This window comes from Natrix helvetica (assembly GCF_964273705.1).
Source record: "Natrix helvetica genome assembly, chromosome: 1".
Classification (NCBI taxonomy): domain Eukaryota; kingdom Metazoa; phylum Chordata; class Lepidosauria; order Squamata; family Natricidae; genus Natrix; species Natrix helvetica.
In genome coordinates this window covers 357,713,164-357,732,564 of record NC_138548.1, presented here as the reverse complement: position 1 = coordinate 357,732,564, position 19,401 = coordinate 357,713,164, and positions in this window count along the sequence as shown.

The following is a 19,401-nucleotide window of genomic DNA, read 5'->3' as shown; positions in this document are numbered from 1 at the left end:
TCCGCCCTCTCTTCCAACTTGTCTGCCCGGTATTCCAATTTTCCAACATCCTTCTGAGTCTCTTTAACCGCATCATCCAGGAATTCCAAATTTACAGCCAGTCCAGAAAGGGCAGAAACAACATCATTTCTAATATCTTGATTAGCCCGAGCTGCCTGATCCCTCATCTCTTCCATAGTTTGGTTCATTTGATCCATTTGGTCCTGTTGGCTTCTCATTTGTTGTTTCAAATCCAACATATTTTTCTCCATATCACCAAACTTAATGTTCAAAGTATCCAATATTTCTTTATTGGTAATTGCTGCAGGTGGTGGATTTTGGGATTGAGATTGAAGTTGTGCCAACAAGGACAGCTGAGATTGTTGTAAAGGAGAGGAGGTGCCCTTGGGCTTGGTACCTCTCTGTGCAGCCATAACTTGCCAAGGCGCCAAGCAAGTAAAAAAAAAACCAAAAAAAAACCAAAAGGAAAATCCTCTTTTCCAACCACCAGATGGCACTGTTGTATAAGGTTTCAGTAAGAATCAATTAAGGAGAACAAGCAGAGAAAGAAAAGTAGCCATTTTAAAAGGAAAAAGTTCTCCGTTTTTTTTCCCCCAAAGTGAAAGTCTTTGTTATAAAGCTGTAGGATAATAAGAGAAAGCAGAAAAAAAAAACCAAAAATACTTGCAGCCACCGCTTCAGTCTCAGTCTGACCGTTACAATTCAGCACCAATCAACAATGTAAACGGAGACGTGCCTTCCAGAGCTTGCCCTGCAAAGCAGGGGGATCCAGCTGTTGGAGCTTCCTCTCGGGCCACCTGGGGAGCACCGCTTCTACCTCCAGGAATTCCTTCCTGGAGGGTCCAAACGGGCTCAACCCAGCCCGAAAAAGCTCTCCTCCACCTCTTTGCCCGAAGCAGAGGATTTTCGCCCCTGGGAATCGCCGATGTCCGCGATTCCCGGCGAAACAATCAGCTGTAGATCGGACGCTCTAAAGGGAGCGTCCTTTGCCCTGGTGGCATCAGCCGGAAGTCCTTCAAAGATGTTTATTGACATACAGGTTCCACCTTGGCAGCAATCCAGCCTGCCAAGGTCAAGATAGCACTCTGGGCAGCAATCCAGCTACAGCGACACCCCTTAGCAGCAATCCAGTTACCAAACTCCAGATAATCACCTTAGCAGCCAAGGTCCAGGGAACAGATTGACAGTAATCCAGGTAAAACCTTTAGCAGCAATCCAGCCTGCCAAAGTACGACACAGATCTGAGCTTCTCCAACTCCAATGATCAGTTGATTCCTGCAAAGGGTGTGTCCACAAGCAGTCCCTTTATAGTCTGGAGAGGAGTCTAATGATCAGCAGCTGAGAGCCATTACCTCCGGTAATTGCTCAATTGCTCCTTACGCCGGGTAGCACGTCGGTAACGAGCATCTAATAGCTCACTGCTGTCTGACTCACTGTCCTGTGACTCCTCCCCACTGCTCCAAGGCATGACATCAGGAGCCCCCTTCCTTTGGCTTTCACCACTGCTCCATGCCTCAGGCGCCCCCTGGTGGCCAACCAGCCTCTCTGCGCCCTGCTCAGCGTCGGAACCCTGTCCAGGGTCCCCCACCTCCTCTTGAGCTGACTCAGAGGACACCTCGCTGTCGGAGTCTGGTGGCAGCGGCACTGGCACCGGCTGGGCCACAACAGTTTACTATGTGGAAATATAGAGGCATTCAGAGTTCAATTTAATTTATGGCTGCTTGAGGTAACAGCAACCAATGACATTACAGCAGTACTTAAAGAAACAGTACTACCATCCTGGTTTATATATTGCTAACCCAACTGTTAGCTTACATTCCTAACAGACCCCCTCCTCTTTGTGGCAACCACTCAAATACTGGAATACTGCTGTCATGTCCCTGCTAGTCCTTTTTTTCTCTAGGCAAGCCAAACCCAAATCCTGGGTGGAGTGGTCAGGGACTTTTTGATAAAGTGGCATGGATATCCATACACACACACACACACACACACACATACACACACACAAACTATATTGTATAGAGGCTTTATTTCCTTTTTCTGCTGTTGCAGGACGCTGCTGTATGTTTGGGTTAATTTCAATAAAGTCCTTAGTAGCTTTTCTTGCAAGAAGTTGGGTTGTTGCTTTGATCGTGGAGCACCTGGTTAGCATGGGTGGCTTTTCTGTAGGTGTGAGTTTCTAGTTTGCCACTGTGGTCTCTGCTGATCAAGATGCAGGACACATCTATGAACATCAGCTAGCAGTCAGAAGACATGAGGAAAATTCTTTAATTTCACAAAATATAGAGAGATTTAACCATAATTTCAATTGGGAAATTGTGACCATCTTAGACAAAGCCAAATCCAAAAATGCCAGGGAATTTCTACAAGCCTGGCACAAATCAGCCATCATTAAACACATACATTGTTGTTGTTGCTGTTAGTTGCAAAGTCATGTCCGACCCCATGGACAACATTCCTCCAGGCCTTCCTGTCCTTTACCATCCTCTGGAGTCCATTTAAGCTCACACCCACTGCTTCAGTGACTCCATCCAGCCACCTTATTCTCTGTCGTCCCTTTCTTCTTTTGCCCTCAATCTTTCCCAGCATTAGGCTCTTCTCCAGTGAGTCCTTCCTTTTCATTAGGTGGCCAAAGTACTTGAGTTGCATCTTCAGGATCTGATTTCCTTCTAAAGTGCAGTCAGGGTGGATCTCCTCTAGGACTGGCCGGTTTGATCACCTTGCAGTCCAAGGGACTTGCAGGAATCTTCTCCAGCACCAGAGTTGAAAGACATTAACAACATCTAAAGACTACGCAAACAAGACGATCAACCAGGAAATAAAAATTCCCAAGCACCTCTTCATTGGCAATCAGCACCCAGATCACCATAGATTAACTCCAAGGTTAACATCAGACCAACAATTAAGTAAACCATAACTCAATCAAGAAAGTGTTAAAGAGCCAACAGTAAACAACCAACCAAAGAATTTATAAGACCGCCCCCACCCACACTGACAGGGCAAGCCACCAGAATATAAACTCAAACTGCACTCTGCTAGCACTGATCAACTCCAGCATGTATGTGCATGCCAGCCAGCTGATTTTCGGTCTTTCGGGGGGCCAGGGGAGTCCGTTTTCGGTCTCCCCATGATCCAGGAAAGCCTCCGGAGCATGGGGAGGGTGAAAAACAGGCACAATCATTTCCGAACTTCCAGCTTGTGTGTGTTAGTGCATGGGGAGAGGGGGGGGGCTTTGTATTATGGGTGTCACTATTGCATGTGTGCGCTCATGATTTTGGCACCCAACAACAAAAAGGTTAGCCATCACTGCCTTAAATTATGCTCCCTTATCCTTTACTCTGCTACTGAGCTCTGTAAAGGCACAAAAGAATAGCAGGTCTTTAATCCATCCCCTATTGCGAGCGTCAGTCTGGGATAGCCAGCAAAAGATATGAGCATGCTGGTTGAGTTCAATGCATACCTATGGTTTCTGTGGTGTAGTGGTTATCACATTTGCCTAACACGCAAAAGGTCCCTGGTTCGAGACCAGGCAGAAACAATTTTTTTTTGTTTTCTTAGCATGGGAGCATTTCCAAGTCTATACAGGAAATATCTCCCTGCCTGCACCACCTCAGTTCTGCCTGAGTTCCTGGAGTGTGGCAGACTGTTCCTCCTTCCTCATGTGCAAAAGAAATACATTTTGTCTCAGCAATGCCAACCAAGAACTAATCTAGCAAAAATTAAGAAAAACTGATGCTGTATAATTATGGGTTTCCTTTATTCTGTTGGAAGAAATGTCCTTCTGGGTTCAGCTCCAAGTGGGGAAAAAGACACTGGAAACATGAAGTTTGAAAAGATGGTTTAATGGTGGACAGGATCACATGGCTTGAGCTCCTGAACAGAAAAGGGGGATCACCTGCTTCCAGATGTTAGGTGAAGAAGGAAAAGAGACAGAGGTGCTGATAGTCCCTGGTTTTATGCCCTCTCTGGGCTTTGAACATGAACTTGTATTCTGATTGGTTGTCAGACTCCCATGGGGCCATGCAGGGGAAATTCTTGATGCTGTGTTTTGAGTCCAAGTTTGGTTGAGCATTGCTTCTTCCCAGGTGCCCAGATGGCTAAAGGGCTAATACTATCATGCCTTAATCCCATCATCGTGGAGCTGGAGGGGGGAGATCATTGTTATGTAGAATAGACTGGCTCAGGCCTTTTAATGGCCCATTGACAAAGGTGGGGGCTTTTAAGAGTGAGTCTTTTTCCTGCCTAAAAACATGTTTCTCCATTTCTTATCCAGGGAAATAAAATATTCTGCCTTTTCAATATTTCCCAGGATATTTCATTTACCTCGGAGAGGGGTGGGTTTTAACTTGCTACAATTCCTTCTCCTCTTGACTTTGCTGAAGCTCAGCTATAATGAATTCCTATAAAAGCTGTTTGAAGATTGGCTAGCCAGGAAAGAAGCTTCAAGAAGTCAAACCCTTGGAAAAAAAAAAGAAGTCAAACCCTTCATCCACATTGGATTAACCCCTTGAGCCATTTCTAATCCAGTCTGGGAAAGGAGGTCCCGGAATTTCTTCATTCCCTCCCTCTCAGAACTTCCAAGCTAAATTATTTTGGATGAAAATGGAAGTGGGACTCTCTTCATCCCCCCCCCTCCTTTTTTTTTTACCTTTTCATCAGCAATACCTGCAACCCGGAGTTACAAATCAAGCAGGGTGCCAGAGCACCTTGAGGAATTAAAATAGTTAAAATGCAACGATAACTATCAGCAGCCAACTCTTGCTCATCAAGTGAAATCCTTCAGCAGAGAGGCCATTTCAGCTCTCCAGAAAGCAGGTATGGAAATGGTTGGGCTACAAAATGCCAAGCTAAAGAGACAAATTAACAAAGTATATAGGGGACCCAGGTTCAAATCTCTGCCCTCCCAAGCTTGTCAGGATCGTAATAAAATTAGTACAAGCCACAAATATCTACATAAACTTCAAGCCTGGTGCCACGTTACATCATCCTGCAGGGGAAATTTTTCAGGGAAGTTCATTTTCATGGCAAAATTGGCTGAACTGGCCAAATAATTTCCCTAGATTTCCTTCTTTTCTCTTCTCCCCTCCCCATCCCATCCCACCCTTTGACCCTCCGTGAAGGCTTGACAGAGTCTCCAAGCAATTAGCTTGCCTTGGACCTTGGAAGAAGGCAGATGATCACAATACAATACAATAATTCAATACAATACAATAGTAGAGTTGGAAGGGACTTTGAAGGTGTTCTAGACCAACCCCCTGCCTAGGCAGGAAACCCTATACCGTTTCAGACAAATGGCTATCCAACATCTTCTTAAAGACTTCCAGTGTTGGGGCATTCACAACTTCTGGAGGCAACTTCTGTTCCACTGATTAATTGTTCTCACTGTCAGGAAATTTCCCCTCAGTTCTAAGTTGCTTTTCTCCTTGATTAGTTTCCACCCATTGCTTCTTGTTCTGTCCACAGGTGCCTTGGAGAATAGCTTGACTCCCTCTTCTTTGTGGCAACCCCTGAGATATTGGAACAATGCTATCATGTCTCCCCTAGTCCTTCTTTCTCTTAAGCTAGACATACCCAGTTCCTGCAACCGTTCTTCATATGTTTTAGTCTCCAGTCCCCTAATCATCTTTGTTGCTCTTCTCTGCACTCTTTCTAGAGTCTCCACATCTTTTTTACATCGTGGCGACCAGAACTGAATGCCGTATTCCAAGTGTGGCCTTACCAAGGCATTATAAAGTGGTATTAACACTTCACGTGATCTTGATTCTATCCCTCTGTTGATGCAGCCTAGAACTGTGTTGGCTTTTTTGGCAGCTGCTGCACACTGCTGGCTCATATTTAAATGGTTGTCAACTAGGACTCCAAGATCCCTTTCACAGTTACTACTACTGAGCAAGGTACCACCTGTACTGTACCTGTGCATTCCGTTTTTGTTGCCTAAATGTAGTGACTTGGGTGGTGCAATGCTGCCTATGATCCACTAGGGGGAGACAGGTGGGTGTCAGCTCTTCGCACCGTAGGCTGAGGTGGAACCCTATCCAGGTCTCTGGAGCACAAAGGGATCAAAGGGTCTGGCTCTTAGCAGAAGGATGGGGTGGTTTGAGTTCACCCAAGAACACCTGCAGCAGTGGTGGGTTGCAGGGGGTACGCCCCGGTACGGCTGGAGCAGCTGGAGTGTTGCAGAGGCTTGCGGAAGCGTCGCTGGCAGCTACAACGCATATGCGCGATGCCGGGCCCATTCCAACCGTACTGATTGGAGCGGGGTCCAGAACCCACCACTGACCTGCAGGTACCTTTCCCTTACTTAGCAAGATGGCTGAGTGGGGAAATTGAAAGTCAACTCGTGCCATGCACTCTGTACGCATGGATTCGGATCTCATCCCTGTGGGCACTTCTTCCAGCTGATAGTGATCCTGGGGCTCTAGCTATCCTCATAAGAGTTAAACCAAAAGCAGAGAGAATACAAGGTGACGCCAGTGCTGGCCATCAAGAGCAATACAATACAATATTAGAGTTGGAAGGGACCTCAGAGGTCTTCTAGCCCAACCCTCTGCCCAGGCAGGAAACCCTACACCATTTCAGACAAATGGCTATCCAACATCTTCTTAAAGGCTTCCAGTGTTGGGGCATTCACAACTTCTGGAGGCAACTTCTGTTCCACTGGTTAATTGTTCTAACTGTCAGGAAGTTTCTCCTCAGTTCTAAATTGCTTCTCTCCTTGATTAGTTTCCACCCATTGCTTCTTGTCTTACCCTCAGGTGCCTTGGAGAACAGTTTGACTCCCTCTTCTTTATGGCAACCCATGAGATATTGGAACACTGCTATCATGTCTCCCCTAGTCCTTCTTTCTCTTAAGCTGGACATACCTAGTTCCTGCAATCGTTCCTGTGGGAGAAACTAAGCACTTCTTAGGTTCTCCCACAGAAACAGAATCCGGGATCAAAACTTCATCCGGTGATGCTGCCTGTACATCCTAGAAGAGCAAAAGGCAGTAGGAGACATGCGCCAGCCGGGACTCGAACCCGGGTCGCAAGATTGGGAACCCTGCATGATGCCCCTACACCACTGGCACAGCTGTTGAGAGTCTGTCTCGAGAGAAGCAATATTCATATCCAGTGTGAGAAAAACTGATCTCTATTTCTTAAAGGAACAGAAAAGCTAGGAGACAGTGAACCATTAAAAAGCATTTATTTAAGATAAGCTTTTGCAAAAGGATTCTCAATAATGAAAGATAGAAAGAGAATGTCTGATGGGTCCAGATACAGAGTTTAAATAACAGTTTTTGGGGTACACGTCATTTCCTTAAATGTCTGTGTTACATAAAGTCATGTTATATAAAGCCATTTGGCTCCTATTCAACCAGTTTCCTGTAAGTATCCCCTTTAACGGAAAGTCCCCGTTATTTCAGCCATACATGGAGATAAGAGAATCGTAACAGAATAATCAATCCATTTATGTCAGCCTCTTGAGACTGACGCCAGCACTTTCTGGGTATACCTCAAGTGGTCCTATCCAATTCCTCCTTAGTTAACTTCCTTCTTCTGGAAAGCCCCTAAAAGTTTATTCTATATATGGTATTAGCTGAATGTGTTACAGGAGTCATTATGAGACTGCTGTCTTTTACATTTTAGTATTTAGCTAGAGCATAAAATGGAGTCTGTTAGATTCTTGCTTTTTACACGAATAACCTTATTTCTCTCATCCAGGCTATCTCTTTTCCCATGTGACGGAGGGAGAGAGGAACACGCTGCGTCTGGTGACCAAGGTGTCTTATTGCTGTCTAGCCAGCCCAGCTATGGATGCTCAAGTGGGGGGAAGCAAGAGGGAGGCCAGTGCCAGGTCTCTGTGGCGCAATGGGTTAGCGCGTCTGGCTGTTAACCAGAAGGATGGTGGTTCGAGCCCACCCAGGGACAGCCTGTTTGATGAGTTGACCAATAATAGGTGGAGGTTACAGAATGTTTATCTATTGGGTTCTTTATCTTAGAACTGCAGACCCCACCCTCTCTTATTTTTTTCTGCCAGATTTAAATATTTAGCCATCTGCTCCATGAGCTCTGTGCTCTGGAGGGCAAACGTTGCTAAGGTATAAAAATGCTTTAACCTATCCTATTGTGGAAATAACAGTCTGGAATGGCCAGCCAAAGATATGGGCATACCAGTTGAGAGGCACCCATACCTCTGGTTTCTGTAGTGTAGTGGTTATCACGTTTGCCTCACACGCAAAAGGTCCCTGGTTCGAAACCAGGCAGAAACACATTTTTTTTCTCAGCATCACAGCCATTCCAAGATCCAAAGAAGTGTGGGAAATACCTCCACACACACCCTATACAAAGATCAAGGAGCATCCCACTTTCTCTTCTCCCTTATCCAAAAGGGAATGAGGAAGCAGAGGATGCTTTAAGCCATTGACCAATGAAGATTAGTTGTCCTGAGCCAAAAAGTAGAGAATAAAGTCTTTAACAGTTTTATGGCTTCACATTCTGCAGCAGTAAAGAAAAGTAAAGAGGATGCAAAGCCTCCATCTCTGTGGCTGGGAAATGCTTCCGTTGCATCAATCCAGCACTTACAGTGTGACACTCCCTTCACTGGGAACCTTTCCTGCTGTCGGAGTTGATGCCCCTTCCAAGGAGAAGCTGGAGGGATGACAGCCACTTTGTCCTTCCCTGGTGGTCTAGTGGTCAGGATTTGGCGCTCTCACCGCCACGGCCCGGGTTCGATTCCCGGCCAGGGAAAGCTTTTGCTACCAACCTATCCACCATTCTGCAGCTGGAATTTTCAGGAAGCTTCATTTTCACAGCAAAGTAAGCTGAAGTGGCCAGAAAATTGTCCTGACTTTCATCCCCCCCCACCTTTTTTTCCCTTCTCTTTCCTCCCATCCTATCTCATCCCATCCTCTGGTCATCCTATCAGGCTTGATAGAGTCTCCATCCAACCAGCCCTCCTTGCACTTCAAAGAAGGCAGATGACGACCACAGGAATTGCAAGAGGCTTGGACGGTGCAAAGCTGCCTATGGTCCACTTGGGGGAGAGAGATTGGCACCAGCTCTTCAAGGAGGCTGAGGGGAACTCTGGAGCCCAAGGGGTCAAGGGGTCTGGCTGTTGATCAGAAGAGCGGGGGTTATTTTGAGTTCACCCAAGAACACCTGCAGGTACCCTTCCCTTTAAAAGATGGCTTAGTGGGGGAGCTGACGGAGAGCTAACCCCCTGTGCTCTGTATGCATGGATTCAAATCCCATCTCAACTGTCACTTCTTCCACTGATAGTCATTCTGGGGCTTCAGCTCTGGTTAGTTTGATAATATGAAATTTTATGTAAACAACCCACAGAGATTATGAGAGGAGGTTTAAAATTTTATATAGAATATGTTATAAAGATGTATTGTGATTGGATGATATTAGGATGATTTAATGGAATGTTATCATATAATCCTATTCTAGATTTTGAATATTATATATAAAAGGATGTAAAAACAATTATAGTCAAATTAAGGTTGAGATATAATAATTGTGATACACATAAATAAAGGTGAAATTAAAATATGCGATTTGATATGAAAAGCAGGTGGTGACTATGGAAGAGATGCATGGAAATACTGTAACCAACTGACACACTTTCTACAATTTGTAATGGAAGATGGTTTTTTTATTTTTTGTTTTTATGTTTGTTTGTCCTTGTTCAAAAACAAATTTAATTTTTTTTTTCAAAAAAAAAAACCATCTCAGCTGTCACTTATTCCAGTCATAGTCATTCTGGGGCTTCAGGTCTCGTTATCTTCAGAAATCAAAAACAGTGGAAGACCCCGGGCCTTACTTGAAGAGCAAAAGGTGGAAGGAGGCATGCGCCAGCCGGAACTCGAACCCGGATCGCAAGATTGGGAACCTTGCATGATGCCCCTACACCACTGGCACAGCTGTTGAGAGTCTGTCTCAAATGAAGCAATATTTACATCCAGGGTTTCTCTTTTCCCATCTGACGGAGGGAGAGAGGAACACGCTGGGTCTGGTGACCAAGGTGTCTTATTGCTGTCTAGCCAGCCCAGCTATGGATGCTCAAGTGGGGGGAAGCGAGAGGGAGGCCAGTGCCAGGTCTCTGTGGCGCAATGGGTTAGCGCGTCTGGCTGTTAACCAGAAGGATGGTGGTTCGAGCCCACCCAGGGACGGCCTGTTTGATGAGTTGACCAATAAAATAGGTGGAGGTTACAGAATGTTTATCTATTGTGTTCCTCATCTTGGAACTGCAGACCCCACGCTCTCTATTTTTTTCTGCCAGATTTAAATATTTAGCCATCTGCTTTATGACCTCTGTGCTCTGGAGGGCACCTGTTTCTAAGGCATAACAATTATTTAATCTAGAATGATCAGCCAAAGATATGGGCATACCAGTTGAGAGGCACCCATACCTCTGGTTTCTGTAGTGTATTGGTTATCATGTTTGCCTCACATGCAAAAGGTCCCTGGTTCGAAACCAGGCAGGAACACTTCTTTTTCTCAGCATCACAGCCATTCCAAGATCCAAATAAGTGTGGGAAATACCTCCACACACATCCTATACAAAGGTCAAGGAGCATCCCACATTCTCTTCTCCCTTATCCAAAAGGGAATGAGGAAGCAGATAATGCTTTTAAGTCATTGACCAAAGAAGATTTAGTCATTATGAGCCAAAAGAGACTTGGAGGGTGCAAAGCTACCTATAGTCCACTTGGGGGAGAGAGATTGGTGCCAGCTCTTCAAGGGGGCTGAGGGGAAGTCATACCCCACGTCTCTGGAGCCCAAGGGGTCAAGAGGTCTGGTTGTTGACTAGAAGAGCAGAGGTTGTTTTGAGTTCACCCAGGCGCACCTGCAGGTACCCTTTCCTCGAAAAGATGGCTGAGTAGGGGAGCTGATGGAGAGCTAACGCCCTGTACTCTGTATGGATGGATTCAAATCCCATCTCAGCTGTCACTGTTTCCACTGATAGTCATTCTGGGGCTTCAGCTCTGGTTATCCTCACAAACCAAAAGCAGAGGAAGGCCCCGGGCCCAAGGGAGAGCATATTCTGAAGTTATTTCTATATCATGCTTCCTGTGCTGAGGATCCAAGGTGACGTGATTGCCTGCCATCAAGAGCATTTCTCTTCTTCTTCCACTAAAACAGAATCTGAGGTGAAAACTTCATCCGATGATGCTGCCTGTACATCCTTGAAGAGCAAAAGGTGGAAGGAGACATGAGCTAGCCGGTACTCGAACCCGGGTCACAAGATTGGGAATCCTGCATGGTGCCTCTATACCACTGGCACAGCTCTTGAGAGTCTGTCTTGAGTGAAGCAATATTTACATCCAGGGTTTCTCTTTTCCCATCTGACGGAGGGAGAGAGGAACACACTGGGTCTGGTGACTAAGGTGTCTTATTGCTGTCTAGCCAGCCCAGCTACGGATGCTCAGGTGCAGGAAAGCGAGAGGGAGGCCAGTGCCAGATCTCTGTGGCGCAATGTGTTAGCGCGTCTGGCTGTTAACCAGAAGGATGGTGGTTCGAGCCCACCCAGGGACGGCCTGTTTGATGGTATGATTCAGAACAAATTCAGAGATTGAATATCTGGAGGCTTCAACTCTCACCAAGTCAATCCTTTTTTCTCACTAAATATTTAACCATAATCTGTATTTTTATTTTTTGCCTTCCAGAGTGCAGGAGGAAGAACAAGGAAGACTTATTCATAATCAGTGACTGAGGTGAAAGGGGGAGGGATCTCCCCACGTGTCCTGAGCTTCTTCCTTGGGACAGAGTCGTGCTTAAGTGGCATAAGGCAGTCCAATGCGTTCCTCGGTGGGAGCTGCTTGTGGCAAAGATTAGGTCACCTGCAGGTTACTTCTAGGAAGGCAAAGGGGGGGGGGAGGTGGAGGAGGAGAGGAGGAGATACTCAGATCTGAGTCACAATTTACAAACGTAACAATAATGCCTGAGCAGTTGCTAACATCGTTTGCCTACCAAGTGAAATAAGAAGGCTGGATGAAAAGCAGAACCATTAAACGTGGAGGACTTTGGCACTGGAGGCCAAGAGATGTTAGGGTTAGGGTTAACCAGAGGGGATGGGGAGGGAGCCCCGTCTGTCCTGAAGCAGCTGCTACACCAGAGAGAGAGTGGAAGGGAGGCCTCTGCCTGTCTCTGTGGCGCAAAGGGTTAGCGCGTCTGGCTGTTAATCAGAAGGATGGTGGTTCGAGCCCACCCAGGGATGGCTGTTGGTTCCCCACCCCCTTGATGAGGTGGCCGAGTGGTGAAGGTGATGGACTGCTAATCCATTGCGCTCTGCACGCATGGGTTCGAATTCCACCCTCGTCGATGCCTTTTCCTTCTGGTTGCGGGATTTGGAGGTGGAAGGATTAGTCCCACTCTGTATATTGGAAGGGTGAAAAGCTGAGCTGAGACCCTATTTTTGCATTGCTTGTGCTCTTTCTTCTGGGAAAGTATTATTCCATATTCTCATTTCCTTTATCACTTTATTCTGCCAATGGCATCCATCACTCCCTATATTCTTGATGAATGCCTGTGTGCTCCAGACAAGGAGAACATCCGTCAGTGCCATCCCTGAGTTTGCTGACAACTTGGAAACTTTTCTGATGCTTGAAATTTGGAGAGGAGCAGAAAAAGACTCCATTTTTTCTTCCTGCCTTCTTTCTCTGATCCAGACCAAAGAGATCCAGAGATCCTATTACGGTCTCCTCCAGTTCTCCTTCTGCATTTCTAGCGACTGCAATCCTCAGCCATGAAGCGGAGAGATGAAGGTGCTGGAAGGCTGCAGTCTCCGTTCCCTCTTTCCATCCAAAGAAGTTTGCATCTTGCAAGTATCCCAGGAGATGAGCCCTGTACGTTCTTGTACATTCCTTGAAGAGCAAAAGGTGGAAGGAAACACGCGGCAGCCGGGGCTCCAACCCAGGTCACAAGGTTGGAAACCCTGCATGATGCCCTTACACCACTGGCACAGCTGCTGAGAGTCTGTCTCGAGAGAAGCAATATTTACATCCAGGCTTTCTCTTTTCCCATCTGACGGAGGGAGAGAGGAACACGCTGGGTCTGGTGACTAAAGTATCTTATTGCTGTCTAGACAGCCCAGCTATGGATGCTCAGGTGGGGGGAAGCGAGAGGGAGGCCAGTGCCAGGTCTCTGTGGTGCAATGGGTTACAGCGTCTGGCTGTTAACCAGAAGGATGGTGGTTCGAGCCCACCCAGGGACGGCATCCTTGATAGGTTGAACAATTAATGCAATGGATTGTTTATTGATTGGGTTCTTCATCTTGGGATTGCAGTTCCCACCCTCTCAGTGTGTTTTTTTTTTCTGACATATTTAATTATTTAGCCATCTGCTTGAATATTTTTACCTCCCAGAATTAAAAAAACAGGAGTGTCAGGCCTGCAGCCATATTCCTTTTGGATCTTTGGCCTGCCATGCTTTCTATTATTCTACTATGCCTTTTCTATTTTGGGAAAATGGGAGGGGGGATTGTACGGAGTTAGATGTTATGTAGCCCAAACAAAATTCCTTTCCAGAAAGCCAAGGTCATCCTTTGTTTTCCTGTTGTCTCCACAATTGATAGGGCTTTTTGTTAGATATTAGCATATATCGCTGTAAGTCTCCACTCAGGTCCGCCGCTAGGGCGGGAACCTGGGATCGTTCTGATTGGTCGAGAGGCGTACCCGATCCCTATAAAAGGGGAACCCTCAGACCACACACCAAGCTGGATCACTACTACTACTAATAAAGAGCTGTTAAGTCACTACTTGTCCGGAGTCTGTTCTCTCGTTGCCCGAATCTAACACTGGCGACGAGGATGGGATCGAGAGACAGATAGGACGAAGAAGCTACCTCCAGAATCCAAGGATTCGATCCAGCCTAGGAATTTGGCGGAAATTCTGGCAGCCATCTCAGCGCGGCAAATTCAAACGCAGACAAGATGGCGATGCATACTCCTCCAGCTCCGTTCAACCCAATGGCCGATCATTGGGAATCCTACATGATCAGGTTCGAGTGTTTTCTCGAAGCAAACGAGTACACGGGAGTACCGGACTCTCGAAAGAAGAACATATTCCTGAGCTACTGTGGGCGAGAAGTCTTCGAGACGGCCAGAGATCTCTCTGAGCCAACACCCATACAGGCGGTATCATGGGCGGCGCTACAACAGACCTTACAAACACACTACGCGCCAAAACCTTCCCGCCACGTTCGCCGCCAGGAATTCAACACGAGGAATCAGAAGGCGGGAGAATCAATCAACCAATATGTTGCAGCGCTCCGGAAAGCGGCAACGCATTGCGAGTTCAGGGATCTGGACGAGCAAATCCTGGCAAGACTCATATGCGGGTTGAGAGACATCTCTCTACAGAAACGGTTGTTGGCCAAGCCCAACTTAAGCCTACAGATTGCACTCGATGAGGCAAGAGCGTCCGAATCAGCGGACAGATCATCCGAGACCATACAACGCGGATACAGCGCGATCCAGACCGGAACCAGACACGCCAGAGTTCACTATGAGGACACCGACCAAGAAGTCGAGGACACCGAGTTTGAAGACAGCCACCGTATGTGGAGCAGTCACACGAGACCGGTGGGTAAACCCGAATTCCGTTTGCCACCATGTGCAAGTTGCGGAGGGAACCACCCCCGGTCTACCTGTCGGTTCAGAAACGTTGTTTGCTCGCATTGCAACAAACTGGGGCACATCTCAAGAGTGTGCCGGAGCGAAGTCCCTGCCTCACAACGGCAGCCTCCGATGTACCGCCAACAGAAGCCCAACCCAGGGGCTTGGCGAAAAAACAAAGAGCGCCCAGAGAGAAATCCAAGGGAGTTTGCCGAGAGAGAATACACACAAAGAGCTGAAAGGGCGTATTACCAGAGAGCCGAGAGAGAGTATCCCCAGGATACCGATGCCGAGAGAGAGTTGACCCAGAGAGAACCATTGCGAACCTATCTCACAACGATAGGTCAGGTCCGCACCAAGCGGCCTAAAAAGCTGAAAATCACTGTCCTCCTGGAGGACTCCCCTTGCGAGCTGGAAGTTGACACGGGATCGTCCCTGATGATCATTTCATGGTCCGCCATGAAAAAGGCAATCCCTAGCCTTAAAAAGCGCCAACTACGTACACCAGACATCCTGCTACGAGACTACCAGGGGAACAGGGTCCCCATCATGGGTCAAGGCACGTTTCGGGTACAGTTCAAGGACATCGTAGCCCAGCTGCCTGTGACCGTCGCCAGCGCGCCATTACAGAGCCTCTTGGGACTGGATTGGTTTGAAGCCCTGGGGCTAGAAGTCACCGGAATCAACGCCGTGGAGAACAGCAGCGCTGAGCAGATTTTTAAGGAGTTCGAGGATGTGTTCAGCCCGGGTCTTGGTAAGTATGTGGGTAAACCAATATCATTCAATCTAGACCCAAACATGGCGCCAATCCGACTCAAACCTAGGAGAGTGCCTTTCGCACTCCGTCCCAAAATTGATAAGGAGATAGATAAACTCGTAGAACAGGGGATCCTCGAACCGGTGGATCACGCGCGCTGGGAAACGCCCATTGTGACCCCAGTTAAACCAGATGGGTCAGTCCGCATCTGCGCGGACTATAAATGCACAATTAATGTCGCCCTACAACAAAGCGCATATCCTGTGCCAGTAGTCCAACACCTATTGCACTCGTTGGGGCCAGGAAAAATATTTGCTAAATTAGACATGGCACAAGCGTACCAGCAGCTGCCAGTGGATAGTGCCACAGCGGAGGCCCAGACTATAGTGACGCACAGGGGTGCTTTCAAATGCAACCGGTTACAATTCGGTGTAAGCATCGCTCCCGGTCTGTTCCAGAGCGTCATGGAACGGCTTTTGCAGGGAATACCAGGGGTGGTCCCGTATTTTGACGACATCTTGGTGTCAGCTGCAAACGAGGAGCAACTATTAAAAAGGGTTAGAACTGTTTTGGCGAGAATTAGAGAAAAGGGTCTCCGCCTTAAAAAGGAAAAATGCCAAATTAACGTGCCTAGCGTAGAATTCCTGGGATATAGAATCGATGGTTTGGGCATACATCCAACATCGAAGAAAATTAAGGCGATCCAGGACGCCCCCACACCACGAAATCAGACCGAGTTGCAGGCATTCCTCAGACTACTTAACTTCTACAGCGTTTTTCTGAGACAGAAAGCGACCGTTGCTGAGCCGCTACATCGACTCCTCGCCAAGAACGCAAAATGGACATGGGGACGCCCCGAGGCAGCGGCTTTCGCCGCAGTCAAGCGTCTGCTCACAACCGACTCGCTACTCGTCCAATACAGCCAGACGCTACCACTGGTATTGACCTGCGATGCATCACCTTTCGGCGTCGGCGCAGTTCTCAGCCACAGAATGCCAAACGGGAACGAAGCGCCCATAGCATTCTACTCAAGGACTCTTTCATCGGCCGAAAGGAACTACAGCCAGATGGACAGGGAAGCGTTAGCCGCTGTGGCAGGAGTCAAACGTTTCCACGAGTATCTTTACGGCCGCAATTTCGAACTCATCACAGACCACAAACCACTGCTGGGTCTTTTGGCGGGAAACCACCCCACACCAGTCTCACTCTCCCCGCGCATGACCAGGTGGACTGTTTTCCTGGCTGCGTACTCCTGCAAGCTAATACATCGACCGGGCTCCACTCTAGGGCACGCAGACGCACTCAGCCGTTGCCCACTTCCAGAACTATTAACAGACCCCACTCCTGAGGTACCGGTTTTATTAATCGACTGTTTGGACTCAGGACCTGTTTCTTCTTTGGACGTTGCTAGGTTTTCTGCTAAGGACAATGTAATCAGACAAGTACAAACTTGGGTATGGAGGGGGTGGCCAAAGGGAAATGTGGGACCCGAATTCAAACTGTTTTGGGCAAAGCGCGATGAATTGTCGGTTTTACAAGGTTGTTTATTATGGCGGGATAGAGTTGTTGTTCCATACGCATTGCGGAGAAATGTCTTAGAAGCATTACATGTTGGGCATCCAGGGATCGTAAGGATGAAAGCGATAGCTAGGAGCTATGTTTGGTGGCCAAACATGGACAAAGAGATAGAGGAATGGGTAGCCACTTGCGATCCGTGCCAAGAGTCTAGACCAGCACCCCCTGAAGCGCCCGCCACAGAATGGGACAAACCGAAAGCACCCTGGTCGTGAATACACATTGATTTCGCAGGGCCAGTCCACGGACAAACGTTCCTAATAGTTGTGGATGCATACTCCAAATGGTTGGAAGTAGTCCTAATGACTTCAATCACGGCAGAGGCAGTCATTAAGGTACTACGGCGACTTTTCGCCACTCATGGCCTGCCCGACCTCCTGGTCTCCGATAACGGGCCCCAATTCACGGCCATGCAATTCGAAACATATCTAGCAAGTCAGGGAATTCGGCATGCCCTTGTCGCGCCATTCCATCCGGCCTCGAACGGACAGGCGGACAGAATGGTGCGATCTGCAAAAGAGGCCCTCGCTAGGATGGGCCCAGGTGATTGGCAAACACGTATTGATCATTACCTTCTAATCCAGCATATTACCCCCAGTGCCACGACGGGTAGGAGCCCCGCTGAACTCCTCATGGGCCGCCGTCTACGGTCTCACCTGGACCGACTTCACCCAAATTACTCTGCCACATCGCCCCCAGACTCTACAAGCAAAATTCGGAGTTTTAGAATAGGGGATTCAGTATACGCCCACAAGTATGCAGGGGGAACACTGTGGATGCCGGCAAGGGTAATTGGTATCACGGGTCCACGATCATACTTGCTAGAACTAGAAGATGGTAGAAATTGGAAAAGGCACATAGACCAACTCTGGGGTCGCCTGGCGCACTCAAACCTGCGATCCGCTAACGAGGACTATATTCCATCGGAAAGTCAGCAACCCGAGAGCCCAAACACAGAGGATTACAGCACCCTGGAGCCCAAAGTGGAACCAGAGATCGACAACGGAGCGGAACAGCATCCGAGAGAGGAAAGTCTTCCACCCCCCGACTGCGAAACGGAACAAGCAGAACAAGCCGATCTCACACCCACTCCAACTCAACCCGAACTCCGACGATCCACCCATGTAAGACAGAAACCGACATACTTAAAGGACTTTGTCACAAACAGGAACACTCCGTCTAAGAAGGGAGGGGTGTTAGATATTAGCATATATCGCTGTAAGTCTCCACTCAGGTCCGCCGCTAGGGCGGGAACCTGGGATCGTTCTGATTGGTTGAGAGGCGTACCCGATCCCTATAAAAGGGGAACCCTCAGACCACACACCAAGCTGGATCACTACTACTACTAATAAAGAGCTGTTAAGTCACTACTTGTCCGGAGTCTGTTCTCTCGTTGCCCGGATCTAACACTTTTGGTTAGGACAGGTAGAGAAAAAAGTATGCCGTGCTAGGAGGAGACTCTATGGTGGGGGAATGGAACTTCCGGTCAGCTCCAGAGTTGAACAGGAGGCTTCCGGTTAGGACCCTTGTGGCTCCTGGTGTTTTCTTTTCTGTAGGGAAACAGGTCCAAATGGCTCTTTGAGCGTTTAAGTTTGCTGACCTCTGCTCTAGGGGAAAATCAGCTCTTTAAGCCCTCTCATACTGCAAACATCAGTTGGGATTGATCCACAAACAATATGGGCAGCTAGAAGCAATACCTATACCTGTGCCTAACATGCAAAAAGTCCCTGGTTCGAAACCAGGCAGAAGCACATCTTTTTTTTCTCAACATGGGATCATTTCAAATTCCAGGCATATACCGGAAGTACCATCCCGTTTTCTTTTCAACCTTATCCCATAGGGAATGAATAATCAGATGATGCTTTTAAGCTATTGATCAAACAAGACTAGTCATCCCAAGCCAGCAGCTAGAGAGAACAGAGGCCCCAAGAGTTTTATGGCTTCACATTCTGCAGCACTAGAGAAAAGTGGTGATTTCCCACCTCTAGTCTGTCCTGGTCACCATTAAAAATGTGTGATCTTCCAATACAGGAGAGTTTGAATCCACCAACTTCTGGAACCAGTCTTAGAAATTTGCTGTTTGGCATGTGTGATGGTCCATCCTTGGCTCAGTGGCACATGGGTTTATTTATTTATTTATTATTAATTGAATTTATAGGAATCCCATAGGAGAAGTGTACCTTCCAGTTGTAGATTCCAGGTTGGTGATTGTGGATCCATTGTCCATTCAACCAAAAATTCTACTGCACTGTTCTGGCTGAGACTTCCCAAGAGTATGAAGCAATTCCTGGTCCCGACACGAACCCCCTTTATTAATTTACTGCGAATTCTGCTCATTCACATCCAGCAAAGTCTTTCAAGGGAGGATTTACAGTCACAGACCTTATCTGTCTTGGGAAGCTGACAGGCCGATATCTGTAAAACTTGGCAAGGAGTCTCGGAGAGTGACAAACCAATTAAGCGATCTA